At 43.2% G+C, this 25,390-nt stretch overlaps 1 long non-coding RNA gene across 1 annotated transcript; it reads right to left on the bottom strand.

The window, feature by feature from the left end:
* Positions 1-8,171: 8,171 nt before the first annotated feature.
* On the bottom strand, positions 8,172-23,527 carry LOC140848993 (uncharacterized). Its single transcript, XR_012130377.1, has 4 exons — positions 23,390-23,527; positions 21,938-22,046; positions 12,770-12,820; positions 8,172-12,074 (listed from the first exon to the last, which is right to left on the bottom strand). It is a non-coding gene; the product is annotated as an uncharacterized lncRNA (long non-coding RNA).
* Between the last annotated feature and the right edge of the window lie 1,863 nt (positions 23,528-25,390).

Below are 25,390 nucleotides of genomic sequence, written 5' to 3' on the forward strand. Positions count from 1 at the left end.
CACTTTGTCTGGTCCAACCTGATATTGTGTACTTACTTGTTCAACAAGATTTAGAAGAGAGAATGAGTTCTATGTTAGAGGAGTGTTTAAGAAAAAGAATGAATCACAATTCATAAAAATAAACCTCTACAGTTAACTAGGAGGACGTTCAGGACAACGTAGTGTGATCAAACAGCTCATTCTCAGTTTTACCTGCTTCCCCATTTCTCTCAGCAACTTAGACTCAATCCTTTCTTCCAGACATACTCCAGTAGGTACATTTTCCTCTTTCATTACACTCTTGGTGATGTTTTTCTGCATCTGACCCAATGAAACCCTAGGGAATTGCCCCACTTACCCACCCTCAGCCACACCTTGCTTGTGCCCAAGAATCCCCAGAGAAGAGCTGGCTGTGGAAGGGATGAGGGAGTGGCCAGGGCACCTTCTGAGTAGGAAATAGAAACTTCATTTATTGTGAAGGTAAAGGAGGAGAAGCAGAAATTTGTATATCTAGAAGGGCCAGAGTTAGCTTAAGACCTGTCAGTGCCAGAAACCCAGTAGGTCCGAGACAGGGAGCGGGAGTGGAAGAAGCAAACAATCCAGAGCTTTTCTCCTTTGCTCTCAGGTAGTCGTCAGGGCTCAGGTCAGCAGCAGCCCCCAGAGCCCTGGCTTCACCTGCCCCCAAGGGCTCACTCTCACAGTGGCCAGGCTCTGGGGGCAGCACCGGTGGAAGGCGCGGGGCTGTGGTACACTGGCAGCCACCACCTCCCCCGGAGCTGCACAGCCCCACAACCAGGACACAGCAGGATGACAGGAGGGCACTTGGGGGGCATTTAGGGGCAGGACACTTGGGTGTGCACTTGGGAGGGGCTGGCCCTGCTGCTGGTTCTGCTGGCAGGACATATTGGCAGGAGTTCAATCAACCTGAAAAGAAATATTATCTGTTTTCAGTAAGTTAAATCGAGGGTTGATTTTTACCTCCTGTAGAATCAATCCGTGGCATAAAGTTTCTAGAATATGTGGGGCAAAGTGTGCAGAAACAGTATAAATCCTCCCTATAAAGATGGCAACGTGAGAGGAGAGACAGAGGCTTCCTCCTAAAACTGGATACAATTAGAAAATTTAACGGGCACAACTAATCCTTAGAGAGCAACAGGAAAGAGGACAGCATCAGACTGCACACACCTGGAGAAAAGAGCAGACCTCAGCGAATGGGATAACATACCACAGCTGTGGCTCTGCAGGACCCGAGCCCCTCCCCCACCCCAGCTCACTGGCAGGAGGAAGAGAAACGGAGCAGGGAGGGAGTGGAAGGCTTGGGACTGCTGAATACCTAGCTCCGGAGATCTGCTCTGTGAGCACAAACCTACAGTTCACGGTGCTTTCATGAGACTCGCATGACTACCAGGTTGGAAAGTTAATACAGGCAGAGGTCCTGGGGAGACAGATTCCTGCTGCTTGTGAAAAGCAGGGATCCATATCTGGCTGCTCTGGGACAAAAACATACCTGTGTGCCCGGTCCACTGGCTCAGGCAGTGGAGACAGGCACAGCAGCCGGGAGGCAGGGAACAGCTCTTTCCTCCACCCAAGCACCAGTACCACTCCCCTGTGACACGCAACATTGCTTCAGGGGCTGTGCAGCTCCAGAATAGAGCTTCTGGACACTAGAGGGCGCCATATACAAACATGAAATGCCAAAGGAATCTTGTCCAGGTTAAAATTGTTAATACAACTCCCGAGAAAGATTTAAGTGATATGGAACTAGTGACACTTTCTGAAAGGGAGTTCAAAATAAAAATCATCAACATTCTAATGGAGGTATGGAAAAACAACCAAGAACTCAGGAATGAATTCAGGTCAGACATCCAATCATTGAAGAACACGATGGAGGGTATTAAAAGTAGGTTGGATACAGTGGAGGAGACAGTAAATGAAATAGGAACTAGAGAAGAGGAATACAAAGAAGCTGAGGCACAGAGAGAAAAAAAGATCTCTAAAAATGAAAGAATACTGAGAGAAATGTGTGACCAATCCAAGCAGAACAATATTCACATTATAGGGATACCAGAAGAAGAAGAAGAGAGAGAAAGGGATAGAAAGTGTCTTTGAGGATGTAGTTGCTGAAAACTTGCCCAATCTGGGGAAAGAGATAGTCTCTCAGGCCATGGAGATCCACAGATCTCCCAACACAAGGGACCCAAAGAAGACAACACCAAGACACATAGTAATTAAAATGGGAAAGATCAAGGATAAGGACAGACTGTTAAAAGCAGCCAGAGGAAGAAATAAGATCACATACAAAGGAAATCCCATCAGGCTAACATCAGACTTCTCAGCAGAAAGTCTACAGGCCAGAAGGGAGTGGCATGATGTATTTAATACCATGAAACAGAAGGGCATGGAACCAAGATTACTTTATCCAGTGAGATTATCATTTAAACTTGAAGGAGGGATTAACCAATTTCCAGATAAGCAAAAGCTGAGAGAATTTACCTCCCACAAACCATCTCTACAGTCTATTTTGGAGGGACTGCTATAGATGGAAGTGTTCCTAGGGTTGGATAGCTGTCACCAGAGGTAGTAAAACCATGGTAGGGAGGGTGGAGCAGCTGATTGCAAGGCAAATGCAAAATTAAATTAACTATCCCCAAAGTCAATCAAGGGATAGACAAAAAGTACAGAATTTGATACCTAATATATAAAGAATGAAGGAGGAAGAAAAAGAAGGAGAAATAGAAAAGAACCTTTAGATTATGTTTGTAACAGCATACTCAGTGAGTTAAGTTAGACTCTTAGATAGTAAGGAAAGTAACCTGGAACCTTTGGTAACCACGAATCTAAAGCCTGAAATGGCAATAAGTACATCGATAATCACCCTAAATATAAATGGACTGAATGCAGCAATCAAAAGACAGAGAGTAATAGAATGGATAAAAAAGCAAGACTCATCTATATGCTGCTTACAAGAGACTCACCTCAAACCCGAAGACATGCACAGACTAAAAGTGAAAGGACAGTGTTGCAGTACTAGTACCAGACAAAATAGACTTCAAAACAAAGAAAGTAACAAGAGATAAAGAAGGACATTACATAATGATAAAGGGCTCTGTCCAACAAGAGGATATAACCTTTATAAATATATATGCACCCAACACAGGAGCACCAGCAAATGTGAAACAAATACTAACAGAAGTAAAGGAGGAAATAGAATGCAATGCATTCATTTTAGGAGACTTCAACACACCATTCACTCCAAAGGACAGATCCACCAGACAGAAAATAAGTAAGGACACAAAGGCACTGAAAAACATACTAAAACAGATGGACCCAATAGACATCTACAGAACTCTACATCCAAAAGCAACAGGATACACATTCTTCTCAAGTGCACATGGAACATTCTCCAGAATAGACCACATACTAGGCCACAAAAAGAGCCTCAGTAAATTCCAAAAGATTGAAATCCTAGCAACCAACTTTTCAGACCACAAAGGCATAAAACTAGAAAGAAACTGTACAAAGAAAGCAAAAAGCCTCACAAACACATGGAGGCTTAACAACACGCTCCTAAATAATCAATGGATCAATGACCAAATCAAAATGGAGATCCAGCAATATATGGAAACAAACAATAACAACAATAACAACAACACAAAGCCCCAACTACTGTGGGATGCAGTGAAAGCAGCAGAGGAAAGTATACAGCAATCCAGGCATATTTAAAGAAGGAAGAACAAACCCAAATAAATAGTCTAACGACAAAAATACCAAAATTGGAAAAAGAAAAACAAATGAGGCCTAAAGTCAGCAGAAGGAGGGACATGATAAAAATCAGAGAAGAAATAAAAAAAATTCAGATTAATAAAACAATAGAAAAAATCAATGAAACCAAGAGCTGGTTCTTTGAGAAAATAAAATAGATAAGCCCCTAGAAAGACATATTAAGAGAAAAAGAGAATCAACACACATCAACAAAATCAGAAAAAAGAAAGGAAACATCATGATGGACCCCACAGAAATACAAAGAATTATTAGGGACTACTATGAAAACCTATTTGCTAAGAAGCTCTAAAACCTAGATGAAATGGACAACTTCCTAGAAATATACAACCTTCCAAGACAGACCCAGAAAGAAACAGCAAATCTGAACAAACCAATTACCAGCAAAGACATTGAAGCAGTAATAAAAAAACCACCCAAGAACAAAACCCCTGGGCCAGACGGATTTACCTCGGAATTTTATCAGACATACAGAGAAGATATAATACCCATTCTCCTTAAAGTTTTCCAAAAAATAGAAGAGGAGGGAATACTCCCAAACTCATTCTATGAAGCCAACATCACCCTAATACCAAAACCAGGCAAAGACCCCACCAAAAAGGAAAATTACAGACCAATATCCCTGATGAACATAGATGCAAAAATACTCAATAAAATATTAGCAAACCAAATTCAAAAATATATCAAAAGGATCATACACCATGACCAAGTGGGATTCATCCCAGGGATGCAAGGATGGTACAGCATTCGAAAATCCATCAACATCATCCACCACATCAACAAAAAGAAAGACAAAAACCACATGATCATCTCCATAGATGCTGAAAAAGCATCCAACAAAATTCAAAATCCATTCATGATAAAAACTCTCAGCAAAATGGGTATAGAGGGCAAGTACCTCAACATAATAAAGGCCATATATGATAAACCCACAGCCAGCATCATACTGAACAGCAAGAAGCTGAAAGCTTTTCCTCTGAAATCAGGAACAAGACAGGGATGCCCACTCGCCTCACTGTTATTTAACATAGTACTGGAGCTCCTAGCCATGGCAATTAGACAAAACAAAGAAACACAAGGAATCCAGATTGGTAAAGAAGTTAAACTGTCACTATTTGTAGACGACATGATACTGTACATAAAAAACCCTAAAGACTCCACCCCAAAACTACTAGAACTGATATTGGAATACATCAGAGTTGCAGGATACAAAATTAACACAAGTAAGTCTGTGGCTTTCCTATACACTAACAATGAACCAATAGAAAGAGAAATCAGGAAAACAATTCCATTCACAATTGCATCAAAAAGAATAAAATACCTGGGAATAAACCTAACCAAAGAAGTGAAAAAAGACCTATACCCTGAAAACTGTAAGAAAATCTTAAGAGAAATTAAAGAGGACACTAACAAATGGAAGCTCATCCCATGCTCTTGGCTAGGAAGAATTAATTAAGTCAAAATGACCATCCTGCCCAAAGCAATATACAGATTTGATGCAATCCCTATCAAATTACCAACAACATTCTTCAACGAACTGGAACAAATAGTTCAAAAATTCATATGGAAAGAACAAAGACCCCGAATAGCCAAAGCAATCCTGAGAAAGAAAAAAAATAAACTGGGGGCATCTCACTCCCCAACTTCAAGCTCTACTACAAAGCCACAGTACTCAAGACAATTTGGTACTGGCACAAGAACAGAGCCACAGACCAGTGGAACAGATTAGAGACTCCAGACATTAACCCAAACATATATGGTCAATTAATATTCAATAAAGGAGCCATAGACATACAATGCAGAAATGACAGTCTCTTCAACAGTTGGTGCTGGCAAAACTGGACAGCTACATGTAAGAGAATGAAACTGGATCACTGTCTAACCCCGTACAGAAAAGTAAATTCAAAATGGATCAAAGACCTGAATGTAAGTCATGAAACCATAAAACTCTTAGAAAAAAACATAGGTAAAAATCTCTTGGACATAAACATGAGTGACTTCTTCATGAACATATCTCCCTGGGCAAGGAATACAAAAGCAAAAATGAACAGGTGGGACTACACCAAGCTGAAAAGCTTCTGTACAGCAAAGGACACCATCAATAGAACAAAAAGGTACCCTACAGAATGGGAGAATATATTCGTAAATGACAGATCCAATAAAGGCTTGACATCCAAAATATATAAAGAGCTCATGCACTTCAATTAACAAAAAGCAAATAATCCAATTAAAAAATGGGCAGAGGAACTGAACAGACAGTTCTTCAAATAAGAAATACAGATGGCCAACAGACACATAAAAAGATGCTCCACATCACTAGTTATCAGAGAAATGCAAATTAAAACCACAATGAGATATCACCTCATACCAGTAAGGATGGCTACCATCCAAAAGACAAACAACAACAAATGTTGGCGAGGTTGTGGAGAAAGGGGAACCCCCCTACACTGCTGGTGGTAATGTAAATTAGTTCAACCGCTGTGGAAAGCAGTATGGAGGTTCCTCAAAATGCTCAAAACAGACTTACCATTTGACCCAGGAATTTCACTTCTAGGAATTTACCCTAGGAATGCAGCACTCCAGTTTGAAAAAGACAGATGCACCCCTATGTTTATCACAGCACTATTTACAATAGCCAAGAAATGGAAGCAACCTAAGCGTTCATCAGTAGATGAATGGATAAAGAAGATGTGGTACATATACACAATGGAATATTATTCAGCCATAAGAAGAAAACAAATCCTAGAATTTGCAACAACGTGGATGGAAGTAGAGGGTATTATGCTCAGTGAAATAAGCCAAGTGGAGAAAGACAAATACCAAATGATTTCACTCATCTGTGGAGTATAAGAACAAAAGAAAAACTGAAGGACCAAAACAGCAGCAGAATCACAGAACGCAAGAATGGCGAGTAACCGTTGCCAAAGGGAAAGAGACTGGGGAGAATGGGAAGGTAGTAAGGAGTAAGGGTGGGGAAGAAGAAAGGGGGTATTATGATTAGCGTGTATATATGGGGGTGGGGGAAAGGGGAGGGCTGTGCAACACAGAGAAGACAAGTAGTGATTCTACAACATCTTACTATGCTGATGGACAGTGACTCTAATGGGGTTTGTGGGAGGGACTTGGGGTATGGGAGAGCCTAGTAAACATAATGTTTTTCATGTAATTGTAGATGAATGATGACAACAAAAAAAATTTTTTAAATAGAAATTAAATAACAAACAAATATAAATCCTCCCTCTAGTTAAAAGTATATAGATTTAAATACTGATGTAGGAAATATTCTGTTACTCTGCATGCAGTATTCAAAAGTCTCTGAAAGGCAAAACCTTAATATCAAATAAGGCCCTAGTCTAAATGACATCAGCATACTTACCCTCGAGCCTAGGGCCATTTCAAGAGTGACAAAGTGTTGATGCTGGGAGTTCTTGATCACGAAGCTGAAGAATGAGCTATACAAACACTCAAGTTAGGAGAGCCAGGTACAGCCTTTTATTTAGAGATAAAGTGAAAGGAAAGAGCTCCTGGCTTATGCCAGGAGGGGACAAGAGATTCCATGGTGGTGCGTTGTCTTGGGGTTTTATAGGCAGCTGAGGATATTTGGGAACGTGAAAAGAGTTTAGCGGTGTGTACTTGTTAGGTGGTCCCTGAATATTAGACATTAACATGAGGAATTTCCTGCTTTGATTTCTCTCTGGGATAATGGTGTCTTGGTCTGGGAGCATATCAAAAGGCTGCCTGCCGAGCTCCCAAGGTGGCTGAGGTATTGTCTATTTGCTAATGAATCCTGTCTCTTGAACTTCCTGGGTGTTAAAATGCAATCTTATCTTTAAGACGGAATTCCTCCTGTCTTTTACCATGCATTCTACAACTGGGTCTGCATGCTAAGTTAGTTGCTCAGTTTCCAAAATCACCTCATCAGATCTGAAGGAGGAAAGACAGCACATAGGCCTGGGCCTTTTAGTATCCTAAAGTGAATCTTACACACGATTACAAATGATTAGGATAATAAAACATGTGCTACTCTTCTTTATCTGGGGAACATTAACTGATCTCACTGAAGAATGATTCTAGAGCTTAATGTTCAAAATAGAGTTTTAGTAGGGGGGATTTCCTTGCATGTAGTTACTTTGCTTTGACTGCAGATATCCCACCGTGCCCCCTCCAGAGGCCCTCACCCTACTCTGACTACATCAATGGTCCCTGACTCATTCCCCCCTCTACCGATAGAGAACCTAGCTGCTGCTACGGAAAGGGGGCGATAACCACTCTGGTGGCTTCATGCTGAGAGGGTGTGCAGTAAGAGGTGCAGATAGGTCTCAATCAGTGGTCGGTCAGGAGGGCCTCAGAAGATGGGAGCTTCCATCCTGGTTTCTATTGCCATCACTCTGTAGTTTTATGGCTTCTAGGTGAGAAAGAATACCTCGTGTTATTAGATTAGGTAAACAGTGGCCAAATATTAACATCAGGAGAATGGTGAGCTCAATAAGTAGAATAGATTTCCACCGAAAAGATTTAGAAACTCAGTTCTATATTGTAGTAGTCCATGGGACTTCTGGGTCTGACATAGCTTGGACTTGCCTTCGGAGGTCCTGGAGTGAATCAGAGACATTTTGTGAATAATTTGGAATATACACACAACACTCAATTTTGATTATGGCACAGGTCCCTCCTTGTGCTGCTGTTAAGATGTCTAGTGCTATTCTTTAGATAGTATCATTTAAGGCCTTTTGTCTTTCAAGGTATTATTAATGGGCCAGAATTTTACATTCCAATTAGTTATTTCAAAACTTAATACTGTGTGGGCAGTGTACACATCATATTTAAGAATTTGTAATTGTAACTAATTATGTCTCTGAAGAGGAGACACCCACTAAGGGATTCCTGAGGTACTAGAAATAGGAAGTAATCTGCATATCCAACAGGATGAACTTCCACTTACTTTAGCTAAATCTTCAGCTTAAGTTAAAAAGGAGTTAGATTCATTTATTATGAAAGGAGTATTAGAGAGTAGCAAATGGAAGAATAATATAGACTTCATATTGATTTTACAGGAGGAGATTTCTAATAACATAAAGAGATGGGCATGCTGTATTTATGAGTACAGAAAAACTATGTCATATTCAGAAGTCATGGGGTGCTTATCTTAAGCATCTTTAGTTGGGGTTTTCTTCTTTTTGAATAGTAGATTCAAGTTTTTTAAAGGTTTGCAGGCATATTCAGGTTCTTGAGCTTTGGTGCTCTGTACAATGGGTTCTTCTTTATCTGTGTTGTCTGGGAGGTCTTGGGAAGAGTTCTCCCAGGCCTTTACTCTGGAGTGGTGAATCCAGGCTTCGATACCTGTGACCTTGACAGCAGTAGGAGAAGAGAGTATAACAGTGTGGGGCCCTTCCCAGACTGGATTAAGAGTTGGAGAATTAGAAGGAATTGACTTAATTAGGACTTGATCTCCTGGTTCAAAGAGGGGTACCCCAGGGGTTCTATTTTGTCCTTCAAATAGATTTTGAAGGAGTGCCTGGAATTTAGCAAGGTGTGTCACATACTGGATTATTTCTGTGACTTCTCTGTCCATGATTAAATTATTCTTTAAGAAAGGTCTTCCACAGAGCATTTCAAAGGGGCTTAACCCCAGAATTTTGGGAGTGTTTCTTTTTCTTATTATGGCTAATGGTAGTAGGTCAGGCCAGGGCAAGTAAATTTCTTGTGACAGTTTCCTTAAATGTCATTTTATGATGTCATTAGTCTTTTCCACTTTGCCTAAGGATTGTGGCCTCCAGGCACAGTGTGAATTATACTGAATACCAAGGGCCCCCGGACACTCCTTGAGTGACAGGCTGCTTTAAATGCCAGGCCATTGTCACTTTGTAATCCTTGGGGCATCCCTAATCAAGGAACAATTTCATGTAAGAGGACCTTTACTACTTCTTTTACTTGTTCAGCTCTACAGGGGAAGGCCTCGACCCATCCTGTGAATGTATCTATCCACACGAGGAGATCCTGGAGTCCTTTTGCCTTTGGAATATCTGGAAATCTATTTGCCAGTCTTCTCCTGGGTATCTGCCTGCTCGCTGTAACCCAGGATGAGTGGCTTTTTTATTTAGTGGGTCATTTCTTTGACAGATCTCACAGGCTTTAGTGATTTGCTCTATTTTCTTTAATAGACTACTGCCTGCAAAAAATACTTTTGGCCATCTGATAGGTATTTTCTATACCTAAATGGAAAGTCTGGTGTCAAGTTTTAAGAACTTTCCATTCTGTACTCTGAGGTAAATAAACTTCCTCATCTTCTGTCTGAAGCCAACCAGAGGGAAGGAGAGAACCGCCTTTGGAGAGGCCATCTTGCAGCTCCTTTTTACTTTAGCTGGGGATAATATTAGCCGGCACACCTGTCCATAAGAGAGGGCTTGGATAGGTGCCTTATAAGTTTCTCGAGCTGCCTCTTTGGCTTTTGTATCAGCTCGCCTGTTTCCTTCTGTTATTTCATCTATTCTTTTCTGCTGGCCTCTGCACTGAAAACTGCTACTTCTTTAGGCAAATGCACAGCTTGTAATAGCTGGTTAATTTCATTATGGTATTTGATAGGGGAACCTTCAGAATTTAAAGTCTCTTTCTTTCCATATGGCTGCATGGGCATGCAGCACTAGGTAGGCATACATCGAGTCAGTATATATATATATATTGACTCTTTTTCCTTTTCCTATTTCAATGGCCCGAGTGAGGGCTATTAATTCTGCCAGCTGGGCACTCGTGCCTGGTGGAAATGGTTGGCACTCGGTAGTATCCCAGAGAGTGACAACTGCATAGCCAGCTTTCCACTGGCCTTGTTCAGTAAAGGAGCTGCCGTCTGTGAAGAGGACAACTCTGGGCTCCCTACGGGGCTGTCTTTTAGGTCTTCTCTGGCAGAATAGTTTAGGGCAAGGACCTGCTGGCAGTCATGCTCAGGTCCTTTACTCATGGATTCAGGTAGAAAGGTAGCTGGATTCAGGGTGGAGCATGTCCGAAGCTGGGTGACAGGGCCCTCAAGGAGGAGCGACTGATATTTTAGTAGCCTGCTATCTGACAGCTACAGGTCCCCCCGGTGTTCAATAAGCTGGTGATGTTATGGGGTGCCTGCACTATTAAATCTTTCCCCAGGGTCAGCTTTGTGGCTTCAGGTATAGCAGGGCTACGGCTGCCACAGACCTCACACAGTGTGGCCAGCCCGTAGCTACTGGGTCCAGCTCTTTCCTTAGATAGGCTATGGGCTGCTGCATTTCTCCTCGAGGTTGAGTCAGTACTCCCAGTGCCACTCCTGATCCCTCAGTAACGAACAGGTTAAACCGGTTTCCGGTGGGCAGGCTTAAGGCGGGGCCTGAAGTAGGGCTTTCTTCAAAGCTTCATAAGCTTTAATGGCATCAGGTTCCCACTGGAGTTTTATGGTGCCTTCCTTTGGGGCTTCTTTAAGGAGTTGGTAGAGGGGTTTGGCTAACTCTCCATATCTGGAGACCTGAATTCTGCAATATCCAGTGGTGCACAAAAGTCCCCACAGTTGCCTGATAGTAGAGGGTAATGGGTGGCAGAGAATGGGTTATATTCTCTCTTCTCCCAGGGCTCTGGTTCCCTGAGAGAGGTTAAGGCCCAAATATTTTACTTGCTGCTCACAGATCTGTGCTTTTGGGAGACTTTATAGCCACAGTCAGCTAGAAAGTTTAGTAATTTCTGAGTACCTTCCTGACGCTATGCTTTAGTGATGGCACAGAGCAGTATATCCACATATTGGATGGTTTCTGCTTCCCCTGAATTAAAGGAAGCTGGGTCTTTAGTTAAGATTTGCCTAAATAGATGTGGGCTATCTCTAAATCCTTGGGGCAAGACTGTCCAGGTTAATTGGGCTGAGGGATTTATAGGATCTTCAAAAGCAAAGAGAATTTGGGACTCAGGTGCAAGAAGGATACAAAAGAAAGCATCTTTTAGGTCTAGCACAATGAACCATGCTGCTCCCTCAGGAATCCTGGATAATAGGGCATAGGGATTAGCTACTAAAGGACATCGGGGCACAACTGCCTCATTAATGGCTCGCAGGTCTTGTACAAGGTGCCAGCTTCCATCTGGCTTTTGTACTCTAAATATGGGAGTATTGCAAGGGCTGTTACAGGCTATTAAGAGGCCTTGAGCCTTTAAGTCATTAATAATTGGCTTTAAACCTTCACGAGCTTCTGGTTTTAAGGGATACTGCCTTTTATGAGGGAAGCAATAAGGGTCTTTAAGATGGACTTGTACTGGTTGGGTTGATTTTGCTTTTCTGCCTGAGTCCAGCTCCCATGGGGGGTTGTTGCCTGAAAGAAGAGAAAGGACACAGAGTCGGATGGAGGTGGTCTCTCGACAAAGTGCCGATGGCATCTTTATTTATACCATTTTGCACAAGGATATGATTGTTTTTTATTTGTTCTTTTGATTAAGAAGCATAGGCAAGCTTTTTTCTTTCTAATCTATACATGGTTAGTCAAGTGTTAGGTGATCTTTTTTTGGTTTCTTGCCCTAATGGTTTCCTAGCAACATGTACAGTATCGTGTTTTATGTGCATATGCAATGCAATTTCTAAGTAGTGGATGTGACCACAGGAGCGTGCAGTATGTAGCAGTGACTATGGAGTCTATCAGCTCAGGGTGAAATACAGGTAACCCACTGCCACAGTTAGCTAGGCAGGTATCATCATCTATATTTTTAATGCAATGGGTACATTTTATCCCCTCATAGTATTTATTCTATCATAGGTAGATGCAAGATAAAGATAGAAAGCACGATTTAGTGCTGTAAGAAGGCAAGTGTAGATGATCAGGTCTGTGCCTATAGACTAGGTATTAATCTAAGTTAGACAAGGGCAACAAAACATCCATGGGTGTAGATAATTTCTCTCAAAACTGGGGGTGCGAGGTTGTAAGCCTCACCTCTGTTGGCCCCCATTTTCTCCCCTGATGGCTCACCTGTGACTGTTCCTGTCTTATTTTATTCCTCCCTTGAGGAATCTTACCTGTCTCTGGCTAACCAGCCATCTTCTGGGGCCATACAGGGAGATGTAAACCTGGTAAGTGAGAGAGAAGTAATATTCTTTGAAAAGGTTAGCTTTGCACTTCTTTACAGATGTATGCCCCGTGGCTTCTATGCCCAACACTTGTCTTGAGGTATCTTTACCACTTGGAAGAATTATGGTACTTGATAATTTCACATATGAGGCACTAATTCTAGTAAAGTGCTGTAATTAGGAAGGAAGAAGAAAAGCTATAGAAGTAGCAGATGGAAGAAAACATGGGAAGATGGATTAAGTATCAGACAGGGTTATTCCATTCAGTATTCCCCCATAACTCTATTTCTCTAATTTTCCTATAAAACTCTTCATCACTAATTTCACTAGCATGCAAACAAGGGGGGCATTCCCACTTAGGTGGAGATGGGGTAGTCAATGATTGACTACCTCCCTGCAGGTTTTGGTATCCATGCCAAGATCATCATCTGGCCCCTGCATGTTCTATTCTTCATGTTCACTGTCCTGAAAAGCTTTTGGGAAGAGTATGTTCTCCTCCTTTCCATGCTGCTTATCAAAGGTTAGCCTAGCCCTTGGCAACAATACAAGCAAAAGCAAAGCCAATAGTATAATGGAGAATAACAAAATCAAGGTGGGTAATAGGGGGAGCCAGCTGCAAAGGCCCCTGCTTTGTGGGGGTCTTCCTCCAGCCTGAGCTTTGCTACACAGCTTGAGCAGCATGGCTACCACCACTTTTCCAATGATTACATTAGTTGCCCAGACTTCAGGGTTAATGACTACTTCCACTAGGGGAAGATTTTGCTTATCTTTTTCTGCATTAGTATGTACAGAGGCTTTTACTTTAGAATGTATATCATGGCCTAGAAGCGGTGTCAGACCATCTGGGATTACTAGGAAGGCATGTGAAAATAGCACTGAGTCCCATTCACAACTTAAAGGCTGAGTAAAATATTTGGTCCTGGGCTTCCCAGATATGCCTCTAACAGTAGCTGACTGGGAGGAGGGAGGGAGGGCTGGGATTATGGAGGAGGCCCAAATAGGCGGCTCCTGTATCGAGCAGGAAATTGATGGTGTGGCCTCCTATAGAGAGAACCATGCGGGGCTCCTGTGGGGTTATGATGGTGACAGAAGCCAGGACGGGTGGCCCCGGGCCCCTTCAGTCCTGACCACATGGTTGGAAGTCTGACCCCAGTTGCCTATGCCTCTGAGGTCAATCCTGCTTCCAGTGGTCTCCTTGAAAGAGTGGGCAGGGCATTGATGGTTTGGAGCACCATCCATAGGGCACTCTCGCTTAAAATGCTCCTCTCTGCCACAGAGTTAACAGGCTGCCCGGGGCCCACTCTGTGGGGCTGGTTTCCTTTTCTCTAACCTTGGAGGCCCAAAGTTGACTCTCTATAAGGCTATCACTAATGCCTCTAAGTCACAAGTTATCTCTCCTGTCTCAGTCCCTCTCTTCATATTTGTCTCTTTTATAGAAAACTTATGTGGCAACATTCAGGAGGCTTTCCAGATTTTGCTCTGGGCCATATGCCAATTCTTGTAACTTCCTCCTGATATCTGTGGCCAATTAGGTGATGAATTTATCTTTGAGAATGACTTGGCCCTCTGGGGACATATGTGTGCTTCAGTAGTGCCTCCCTGAGCCATTCCAGGAAGGCTGAGGGGCTTTCTTTTTCTTCCTGCATCATGGCTGATAATTTAGACTAATTTATAGGTTTTACTCATGCTCTTTTCAGCCCTTTTAAAATACAAGTTATAATGTGGTTCCTGTACCAGTTATCGGCATCATCTGTATCTTGGCCCCACTCTGGGTCAGTGAATGGCACTGCCTGACAGCCAGTGGGGACTCAGGTGAGCTCTTCTGGAGATTTGCCACTCACATTTGTAGTATACCATTCATCTCCAAACTCTAAGGCTCCTCTGAATACTTTTTCTTTCTCTCCTGCAGTGAGGATTTGATTTAATAGAAGCATAACATCCTTCCAAGCCAGTTCAAAAGTTAAAGTAAGCCCTTGGAAGTCTTCTATGTATTTGTCTGGGTCGTCTGAAATTTTAGCCATGTCTTGTTTAATTTGCCTCAGGTCTTGGAGGGAAAAGGGGACATGGACCAAAGCCAGTCCCCACTCTCCATTGACTACTTCCCATAAGGGCAATAAGGATGGGTATAACTGTCTTTTCTTCACCACCTTGGGAGCCTGGAGGGGTGATTGGGGCAAGGATGCTTGGGGTGGTAGTTCTCCTGTGGTCTGACTTCTGAGGTTCTTGGCAAGTGGACTTAGATCTGGATAAGGTGGGCATGGCAGAGCTAATGGGGGACAATTAGGGTTTGGAGTAGGGTCTGGAATTAATCCACCTTTTTGGCATAGTCTTTTACTTTCCCTAAGGGACTTCTGACCATTTTCCTTCTTTGTGGCAAAGTTAATCTTTATTATATAGCATATTTCCCTCAGAGGGTCAAGACTCTCCATCAGAGAGTTTGTATTGAGGCCAGGCTTGTGTACAGAAGAAGATAAGGCACTGCTTTTACAGGGTTTGGGGATCAAATTGCTCCCAGTTCCTCAGAATGTATGCCAGAAGCATGTCTGGCTTTAACCTTGAAGAGGATGCTCCCATCTGAAAGAGAGAGAGAAAGATGGGTGTCAAGCACCTGATCAGCCTCTCTCTCCGTGATGGCGTCCCCTCGCCTTGGAGCTTAGGTGACAGTGGTCAATCACGCCCTCTGCCAGGCCTACTGGATTTAACCACCCCTTACCATCATGGCCTGCACCTTGCCTCGATTCCCCTCTTGCCTTCCCACTAAGCATGAGCCACCTCGGAGCTCTGGATTTAGTGGGACCTTACCAGTGTGCTCCTACTTATGCCTTTTGGGAGTTTCCCTAGTTTTCTCTACATGAGTTTTCCTTGAGAGCCCCCTGCCTGTCTGATAAGCGCAGGGACAGTGTGACTTCTTGCTGCCAGAGCCTTGATCTAAGTCACAAGCCTGTTTTGCTTTCCCTGGGGCTGCAGAAAAGGAAATGCCTAGCCCCAGGGTGACTGCCTCTAAGGAAAGGACATCAATAGCATGGAGCCATTTACATGTTGGTCTCAGGTTTCAGCTTGATCACTTTGCAGACTTCATTTACATTACACAGGAGAAAGTGGCACAGGCCTAAGAGGACTGCTTTGAATGGGGAGCAAGGGAACTTTTTGTTAAGGCCAGAAATAAAATTCAGGGGCTGCCATGGACACTTATGGGGGAGGGTCTATACTCTCAAACAACAGTTTCTGCCACTTCCTGGGAATTATGCCACTAGTCACCCACTGTAAGAAATCTTATCTCTGAGACAAGAGGTCAGGTGTCATCTTGCATAGGCAGCAGCCAAGCAGGAGGTTCACTCAGTGCCGTTGGATCAATCGTCTGGAGCCAAGATCTCAGGACCACTGTCTACTAGTCCAGTCTGCTGTCAGAGTCCACAGATTAGGGTAGGAAAGTAGGAAATCTGCTCAGCCACTCCCTGACACTCCTGTTCATCCAGAGGTGGGGGATCAAGGAGCAGCAGACACCAGGAAACCTTTCACCCGAGACTTAAGACTGGTAGCCAATGCTAATCACCTTTTAAGTGGCTAACGAGTGCCCAGACACATTTTTTTTTTTTTTTTTTTTTTTGTAACTATCAGCTTTTATTAGTAGTAGTAAACATATAAATTATGGGTCTTCTTTGGCCATCAGCTGGTAGAGATAGATACAGGAATAAAAGATATTCTTTGACAAAATGTTTATAAAATCACAACTGTATAAGTGATAGCACACAGGTCCAATTAAAACTCTTTTCACACACTAAAAAGTTTCCAGTGGGACTGAGAATAACCACAATTACTCAGCTGGCACTTTCACACAAAATCAACTGACTACACACAGGTGATACGAAGATACTCACTGGACACCCAGACACTGATGAGAAATTCCCCAAAGGCAGGGCTGTGTCTCCCCTCAGACTGGGGCTCCCCGAGGGCAGGGCCATGTCTCCCCTCAGACGGGGGCTCCTTATGGTTAAAGACCATCTCTCCACATCCAGCTTGGAGGAGCGGGGCTCCTGTAACGGCCTCGCCCCCTCACCCCTGCCTGCCAATGCCTGGGGCACGGCAGTCTCAATCCAGTAAATAGCCTTTTCCCACCCAGTCTCAGACACTCACGGCTGATGAGCTTTCTCTGTGCTACTTCCTGCCACTCTAATTGCTCCATGCCATGTTTTATGTATTTTAATTAGTGCTTTACATTTTACACTTAAATCTCAAGGCAGTCTAGCAAAAGGACCCTCTTTGGAAACTGGAATAAATAAATAAAATCTCTCAGGCAGATGACAGCCAGGGGCCTTGAGATAATTCATATTAGCCTGTCGCTCTGCCACCACCATTCTGTTATCTGGGGCAGCCTGGTGGGGGTGTATCTGTCTGGGGTCTCCCCAGTAGCCCTTTTTGCCTTCCACTCATGTTCTGAGGGGCACTGCTTCTTCCAAAGGAGCAGCCCTGATGGTCATAACACTCCCCCAATTCTTTAGTTTAAAACACATGTTCTGTGCTTGCTTCGTTCAGGGGTTCTGGTAGCTGTTGGCCAGTGGTGGTCCTCAACCTGTAGTCAACTGCAGTCACCTGGAGAGTTTGTGCTGCACACCAATGGCTGCCCAGCCTCCTCCCAGTGGTCTGGGTTCCATTGGTCTGGAGTGGGGCTGTGGCATTGCTAGTTTCTTTAGCTCCCCACATGATCCTACCTGGCAGCCTGAGTGGAGAATCGGTGCTGTAGGGAACTCATTACTGGGCAAAGCATGCTAGTTTCCCCTGTGTCTCATGGATGGTACATTCACCTGCTCCATTAAACCGCAGGCTCTGTGAGGGCAGAGACCTTGCCTGTCTTGTTCACCACTGTACCCCTCATTTCCAATGCAGGTCCCACCACTTAATAGTTGGGTGGTCTTGAGCAAGTCAATCTAAGCCTCATTTTCCACATTTTTTTTTTTTTTTTTTTTGAGAGGGCATCTCTCATATTTATTGATCAAATGGTTGTTAACAACAATAAAATTCAGTATAGGGGGGTCAATGCTCAATGTACAATCATTAATCCATCTCAAGCCTAATTCTCGTCAGTCTCCAATCTTCTGAAGCATAACGAACAAGTTCTTACATGGTGAACGAATTCTTACAGAGTGAATAAATTCTTACATGGTGAACAGTACAAGGGCAGTCATCACAGAAACTTTCGGTTTTGATCATGCAATATGACCTATAAACCATCAGGTCAAATATGAATATTCATTTGATTTTTGTACTTGATTTACATGTTGATCCCACATTTCTCCTATTATTATTATTATTTTTATTTTTAATAAAATGCTGAAGTGGTAGGTAGATGCAAGATAAAGGTAGAAAACATAGTTTAGTGCTGTAAGAAGGCAAATGTAGATGATCAGATGATCAGGTGTGTGCCTATGGACTAAGTATTAATCCAGGCTAGACAAGGGCAGCAAAACATCCACGGATGCAGAAGATTTCTCTCAAAACAGGGGGGGTGAGGTTCTGAGCCTCACCTCTGTTGATCCCCAAATTCTCACCTGATGGCCCCCCTGCGACTGTGCCTGTCTTAGGTTGTTCCTCCCTTGAGGAATCTTACCCGTCTCTGGCTAACCAGTCATCTTCCGGGGCCATACAGGGAAATGTAAAGTTGGTAAGTGAGAGAGAAGCCATATTGTTTGCAAAGGTTAGCTTTTTACTTCTTTGCAGATTTATGCCCTGTGGCTTCTATGCCCAGCACTTGTCTCGAGGTATCTTTACCACCTGGAGGAATTATGATACTCGGTAAATTCGATATGAGGCACGAATTCTATTTAAAGTTTGTAATTAGGAAGGAAGAAGAAAAGCTATAGATGTAGCATATGAAGGAAACTTGGGAGGATTGATTATTTCTTTGACATATCTTCTTGTATAGTACCTTAAGTATGTATAGGTTTTAAACTACTAACTAATTTGCACACACATATTGACATAATAGGAATACGGTGACATAAACAAAGCAAATCTATAATTACCAGCCATCTCCAGTGAAGCCAAGAAAACCATTTAGGCACCCTAGGCATTTGTGAAAATTTATCTATGATATGATGGATATTTTCCAACTGTACTTGAACCATCAGACAAATTAAAGCAGCCCATTTCTGGGATCTGTTCACATCCCATATGTTCTTTTAACCATAGATAGTCTATAGTCATGAGATTTTGGGGTGCTACAACTTGCACCCCTCCCAACTCCTGGTTGAGTTCCAACAGACAGATCCGGTCAAATTCGTTGTCTCACTGTATGCACATGCCAGCCTAGACATCTCCCTCCTCCTTCTCATGGCAAGTCCAGGAGATGGTGGGCTGGATGCAGCCACAACCGCAGCATCGTCCGGATCCCTGTGGAGGCTTTTTGATGATCATCCCCCGGCACGAGTCCTCCAGAGAGTGCTGATGCCGGAAGCTCCTCCTCATATCGTATCTTAGTTCATTTTCTGGGTATCCAAGCTAGGCCTTGATCTTCTGCGTAGAAACAAACAGACCCTTTGCCCACACTTTGACATGCCCTCTATACCACTGTGCAGAACTCATTGGAGGTCAGCACACAGTAACTGCTTTTTTTTTTTTTTTTTAATTAAGAGAAAGGAATATTATCAGAAAAGAGTACCTCCATAGCTGATCATCTGACACCCTTTAAGTGATCAACATTAAGGATATTTAAAGCATGCGTTGATCTTTGATTTACCAATAGTTTTATCCTGTTAAGGAGTAATCCCCCTTTTCTTTCTTTCTTTCTTTTTTTTTTTTTTTAAATTTTTAATCTACACTTACCTGAAGAATACTATGTTTACTATGCTCTCCCCTATATCAGGTCCCCCCTAACAACCACATTACGGTTACTGTCCATCAGCTTAGCAAAATGTTGTAGAGTCACTACTTGTCCTCTCTGTGTTGTGCAGCCCACCCTCCCCTTTCTCCCTCCCCCCCATGCATGCTAATCTTAATACCCCCCTTCTTCTTCCCCCCCCTTATCCCTCCCTGCCAACCCCTCCTCCCCAGTTCCTTTCCCTTTGGTACCTGTTAGTCCATTTTTGGGTTCTGTAATTCTGCTGCTGTTTTGTTCCTTCAGTTTTTCCTTTGTTCCTATACTCCTCAGATGAGTGAAATCATTTGGTATTTCTCTTTCTCCGCTTGGCTTATTTCACTGAGCATAATACTCTCCAGCTCCATCCATGTTGCTGCAAATGGTTGGATTTTTCCACTTCTTATGGCTGAGTAGTATTCCATTGTGTATATGTACCACATCTTCTTTATCCATTCATCTACAGATGGACATTTAGGTTGCTTCCAATTCTTGGCTATTGTAAATAGTGCTGCGATAAACATAGGAGTGCATCTGTCTTTCTCAAACTTGATTGCTGCGTTCTTAGGGTAAATTCCTAGGAGTGGAATTCCTGGGTCAAATGGTAGGTCTGTTTTGAGCATTTTGATGCACCTCCATACTGCTTTCCACAATGGTTGAACTAATTTACATTCCCACCAGCAGTGTAGGAGGGTTCCCCTTTCTCCACAGCCTCGCCAACATTTGTTGTTGTTTGTCTTTTGGATGGCAGCTATCCTTACTGGTGTGAGGTGATACCTCATTGTAGTTTTAATTTGCATTTCTCTGATAATTAGCGATGTGGAGCATCTTTTCATGTGTCTCTTGGCCATCTGTATTTCTTTTTTGGAGAACTGTCTGTTCAGTTCCTCTGCCCATTTTTTAATTGGGTTATTTGTTTTTTGTTTGTTGAGGCGTGTGAGCTCTTTATATATTCTGGACGTCAAGCCTTTATCAGATCTGTCATTTTCAAATATATTCTCCCATACTGTAGGGTTCCTTTTTGTTCTATTGGTGGTGTCTTTCGCTGTACAGAAGCTTTTCAGCTTAATGTAGTCCCACTTGCTCATTTTTGCTGTTGTTTTCCTTGCCCGGGGAGATATGTTCAAGAAGAGATCACTCATGTTTATGTCTAAGAGGTTTTTGCCTATGTTTTTTTCCAAGAGTTTAATGGTTTCGTGACTTACATTCAGGTCTTTGATCCATTTTGAGTTTACCTTTGTATATGGGGTTAGACAATGGTCCAGTTTCATTCTCCTACATGTAGCTGTCCAGTTTTGCCAGCACCATCTGTTGAAGAGACTGTCATTTTGCCATTGTATGTCCATGGCTCCTTTATCAAATATTAATTGACCATATATGTTTGGGTTAATTTCTGGGGTCTCTAATCTGTTCCACTGGTCTGTGGCTCTGTTCTTGTGCCAGTACCAAATTGTCTTGATTACTATGGCTTTGTAGTAGAGCTTGAAGTTGGGGAGTGAGATCCCCCCTACTTTATTCTTCTTTTTCAGGATTGCTTTGGCTATTCGGGGTCTTTGGTGTTTCCATATGAATTTTTGAATTATTTGTTCCAATTCATTGAAGAATGTTGCTGGTAATTTGAGAAGGATTGCATCAAATTTGTATATTGCTTTTGGCAGGATGGCCATTTTGACGATATTAATTCTTCCTAGCCATGAGCATGGGATGAGTTTCCATTTATTAGTGTCCCCTTTAATTTCTCTTAAGAGTGACTTGTAGTTTTCAGAGTATAAGTCTTTCACTTCCTTGGTTAGGTTTATTCCTAGGTATTTTATTCTTTTTGATGCAATGGTGAATGGAATTGTTTTCCTGATTTCTCTTTCTATTGATTCGTTGTTAGTGTATAGGAAAGCTACAGATTTCTGTGTGTTGATTTTGTATCCTGCAACTTTGCTGTATTCCGATATCAGTTCTAGTAGTTTTGGAGTGGAGTCTTTAGGGTTTTTTATGTACAGTATCATATCATCTGCAAATAGTGACAGTTTAACTTCTTCTTTACCAATCTGGATTCCTTGTATTTCTTTGTTTTGTCTGATTGCCGTGGCTAGGACCTCCAGTACTATGTTAAATAACAGTGGGGAGAGTGGGCATCCCTGTCTGGTTCCCGATCTCAGTGGAAATGCTTTCAGCTTCTCGCTGTTCAGTATAATGCTGGCTGCAGACACATTTTTATGAGATAAAAAGTACAGCATTTAGTCAGGAGTGAGAGCGAAGTGTAGTTCTCCTACCTTGCGACGGTGAGCATCTGGTTCCGTGAAATTGAAGAAGTTAGAAGGGAGTTATGGAATTAGGAACGCCTCCTGCCTCACTGAGTCCAGGGCGGCCTGAAGAAGCAGGCTGGAAGTCAGAGACAGAAAAAGAGGCACTCCTCAGGATACCCAGTTGGGCTGTTGGGGTCTGATTCCAGACATGCGGGCCTTTGAAAAGCCGCAGAAGTGTAGCCTCAGCCTAGACTCTCGCAGTTGCCCATGGCTTTCCTCAGTCCCTCGCATCCAAGGAGATGCCTCTGAAGGGGAATCCTGGCCTCCACTCAGCTGACTTTCCTGGCTCCCAAGGGATATGGGGGATCCACTGAGGGAGACGCAGGGGACCCTGTCGCTCAAGACTTTGAGATCAGCAGCCAGGCTAGTCCCATTTAAGTGGCTGGCGAGCGCCCAATGCTGTGTGCCACAGACAGCTTCCTTTTACAGGGACAGTGAAAGAAAAGGCAGGCTTGGATGCTGATACTCATCTCCGAAGTTATCCCAGACAAGCCCCCAAATATGATGCTGGGGTTCTTGTTCATGAATCCATAGAATGAGCTTCACAAACACTCAAGGTAGGAGAGCAAGATACAGGCTTTTATTTAGAGATAAAGTGAAAGGACAGAGCTCCCGGGTCACGCCAGGAGGGGACAAGAGAGTCCATGGTGGTGCGTTGTCTAGGGATTTTATAGGCAGCTGAGGATATTTGGGAATGTGAAAAAGTTTAGGGTTGTGGACTTGTTAAGTGGTCCCTGAATATTAAAAATTGACTCAACATAAAGAATTTCCTGCCTTGATTTCTCTGTGGGATGCCGGCTTCTTGTTCTGGGAGTACATCAAAAGGCTGCCTGCCCAGCCCCTAAGGTGGCTGAGGTATTGTCTATTTGCTAAAGAATCTTACCTCTTGAACTTCCTGGGTGTTAAAATGCAATCTCATCTTTAAGATGGAATTCCTCCTGTGTTTTACCATGCATTCTACAGTTGGGTCTGCATGCTAAGTTAGTCTCTCAGTTTAAAAAACAACCTCATCATATCTGAAGGAGGAAAGACAGCACATAGGCCTGGGCCTTTTAGTATCCTAAAGTGAGTCTTACATAGGATTACAAATGATTAGCATAATAAAACATGTGCTACTCTTCTTTATCTGGGGAACATTAACTGATCTCACTGAAGAATGATTCTAGAGCTTAATGTTTAACATAGAGTTTTAGTGGGGGGGGGGGTTTCCTTGCATGTAGTTACATTGCTCTGACTGCAAATATCCCGCCCTGCCCCTCCGGAGGCCCTCGCCCTACTCTGACTACATCAGTGGTCCCTGTCTCAGTGTCAATGACCACTTAGGTCACAGTACAATCTTTTCCTCTTTGTAATTTTGTTCCTGCTTAAGTGTGGCCGCAATCTAATACTTCACTGCTCAGCCTCCCTCCTCCTCCTTACCATTTTCTGCTCTTCCTCTCCCAGCTGCCTACTCCTCCGTTATCCTGCTCAGCGCCCTCTCTGGCTCCGCTTCCCACTCACCCTGCTCACAGATGGAGCACAGAATTGTCTTTGTGGAGTCAGAGCAGATGGAGATGCTGCAGCAGGGGTGTCTTTTATAGGCCCCAGGCTGGCTCTGGGATGGGTGGGAAGTGGCTCTTGTACAACTGTTAGGAATGAAAGGACTCGGCTCGGTGTCACAGGGAAGTCAGATGTAGTGAGACAAGGAAGTAAGTCAAGAAAGCAAAGTAAAGTTTAATACACTCCACATAGAGCAACAGAGCGGGCCTGCCCTAAGATAAGACAGGCCATGATGCTCACACTGAGGGTGCTTTTCTGTGGTGTTGGCAGAGCAGAGAGGTCTTTGGTTGACAGCTGTCAGTTCTCTAGACTGGTGAAATGGGGACAGGGGCTCTGCTGTGCCTGTGCGTCTGATGTTTCTTGTCTGGGGGGACCCAGGACATTTCCTGAGTCACTCTTGGACCCTGTGGCTTCATCTGATTAACTCTCTGAGTCAGTTCTGGCTTTCTGGCTCTATCTGATCAACTCCCTGAGTCATCTTTGGGGGACCGTCTCTCTTTTCCATACCACTCATTTCTGTCTGTTAGGCAGGAAAATAGATATGAGCAGGGTGGAAAGATAAAAAGGCCAGAAAGTCCACTAAATAGACCCAAAATTAATTAATATATCTCAAAAGCCGGGAGCAACTTGGTGATACCAGGGTTCTTGTCCACGAAGCCAAAGAATGAGTTTCACAAACACTTGAGGCAGGAGAGCAAGGTACAGGCTTTTATTTAGAAATAAAGTGACAGAATAGAGCTTCTGGCTCACTCCAGGAGGGGACAAGGGAGCCCGTAGTGGTGCATTGTCTAGGGGGTTTTATAGGTAGTTGAGGATTTTTCGAGAACATGAAAAAACTTAGGGGTGTGGACTTGCATCACCTGCCCTGTCCTCAAGGTGGGCTGGGTCACAGTCTGTTGCCAGGGCTGACAGTGGAGTCACCAGTTATGCTGATACCCTTGCAGAACACTCAAGCATTCCAGTCCAAGTTGCTCCTGACCTTTTGACCTTTAAGTGATCTCACTGAAGATGTCTATATCTTTTCCTTACAGAACTAGTGTGACTTTGACTTTGCATAATGCTTAGCACAGACATTCAATAGTGACTTCTTTGCCCATTGTTACATTGCTTTGACTGTAAATATTACGCGCTGCTTTCCCCACTCCCCCCCCAGGCCCTCACCCTACTCTGACTACACCCACAGTCCTTGTCTCATTGACCTAGAATGTTTGAATATTCCCCAGATGATATCTGAGATAATATCCTCAGCATAACCCAGGTCTTTATTGTGTGAATCATGCAGGCGCAGCTTATTTTGTTACCTTTACTATATGCTGTTTTTTTCTTCTTCCAGCCCTAATTAAGTATTTTCTTACCTATGCAACTAAATTCGCATGCAGGCCCAGCCATAAACAACACACTGATAGGCAGGAAGTATTCCATCTTAAAGATTGTATTTTAATACCCAGGAAGTTAAAAATGTAAGATTCTTAACTTACTCTTTAGCAAACAGACAATAATTCAGCCCACCATGGGGGCTGGGCAGCCAGCCTGTTTGATCTGCTTCCAGACCAAGACGCTGGGGATCCCAGGGAGAAATCAGGGGAGGATCTTCATTGGTTAAGTTGGTTCTAAGTATTCAGGGACCTCTTAACAAATCTTCACCACCAGACCTTAGTCACATTTCTAAGGAATCATTAAAAGGGGGAACCCCCAACCTTTCAGGGTGCTCCTTTATCTGAGGTTGCCCACACTTTAAGTGCACAACCTTTTAACTTTAAACTCTTTTCCACCTTTCAGGGGGAGCTCCTCTCTCTGAGGTCACCCACATTTTCTAAGTGTGTAACCTTTTAACCTTAAACTTTCCCTCTCTAACGTTTCAGGGCACCTGTCCTTGTTGAG

The sequence above is a fragment of the Manis javanica genome, chromosome 4 (assembly GCF_040802235.1).
Source record: "Manis javanica isolate MJ-LG chromosome 4, MJ_LKY, whole genome shotgun sequence".
NCBI lineage: Eukaryota > Metazoa > Chordata > Mammalia > Pholidota > Manidae > Manis > Manis javanica.